This window comes from Artemia franciscana, chromosome 18 (genome assembly GCF_032884065.1).
Source record: "Artemia franciscana chromosome 18, ASM3288406v1, whole genome shotgun sequence".
Lineage (NCBI taxonomy): Eukaryota > Metazoa > Arthropoda > Branchiopoda > Anostraca > Artemiidae > Artemia > Artemia franciscana.
The window spans coordinates 3729591-3730606 of NC_088880.1; the positions used below are offsets into that span (position 1 = coordinate 3729591).

The 1016-nt window shown below is 32.1% G+C and overlaps 1 non-coding gene across 1 annotated transcript; it reads right to left on the reverse strand.

Annotated features, from left to right (window-relative positions):
- Window positions 1–608: 608 nt before the first annotated feature.
- Trnaf-gaa (transfer RNA phenylalanine (anticodon GAA)) lies at window positions 609–681 on the reverse strand. The gene has a single exon. It is a non-coding gene; the product is annotated as a tRNA-Phe (tRNA).
- Between the last annotated feature and the right edge of the window lie 335 nt (window positions 682–1016).

The following is a 1016-nucleotide window of genomic DNA, read 5'->3' on the forward strand; positions in this document are numbered from 1 at the left end:
AAGCTATTTCGGCTTATCAAAAACTATTTTTCAAATACGTTCTGATGAAAATAATCTATATATATATAAATAAGTTGTATGTCTGTTACATAAGTTGTATGTCTGTTACACTATCTTCTATATACATAAAAATAAGTTGTATGTATTTTTGTGTTGAGGGGTATTGCATATGACGTCGCTGGGACTTAGCAGTTATTTTCTGAAATCTTTAATGCACGTTACAAGGTCTTTCATTTTGGTATTCAAGGAATTTACTAGCTCTTAATGAGAAAAAATGCCAATATATGTTGTTTCGTCTTATCAGAAATTGTTTGTTTAGAATTGTGTGTATCAAATTTTCTAGCTTTGATCAAATGCCACTATGGAATTTGGAACAAATTCACTTAAATTGTCAATTTCGGTTGAAAACAATTTTGGTTTATTGATAAATTATTTCTTGGAAATGAAATCGGCTTCCTATTAATTTTTCTGATAGAAGTTTCATTGTTCTTATACAGTTCTTTAAAATTTGACTTATTTCGCTACTGTGATATTATTTATTATGTGATTTTAGCAAATCTGGTACTTATCACAAAGTTTGATTAAAGACAAAAGGAAGCAAAAAAATTTGCCGAAACCCGGGATCGAACCAGGGACCTTTAGATCTTCAGTCTAACGCTCTCCCATCTGAGCTATTTCGGCTTATTAAAAATTATTTTTCAAATACCTTCTGATGAAAATAATCTATATATATATATATATATATATATATATATATATATAGATTATTTTCATCAGAACGTATTTGAAAATATATATATATATACTAGCTGTTGGGGTGGCGCTTCGCGCCACCCCAACAGCCACTAGCAGCACCCCACCTAGTTGGTGGGGGCGCTTCGCACCCCCCCAAGCCCCCCCGCGCGCGTAAGTCGTTACGCGCCATATTAGTTACGCGCCATTGTAGTTATGTCCCTATGTCCCACCTGTGAATATAGATATATATATATATATATATATATATATATATAAATATA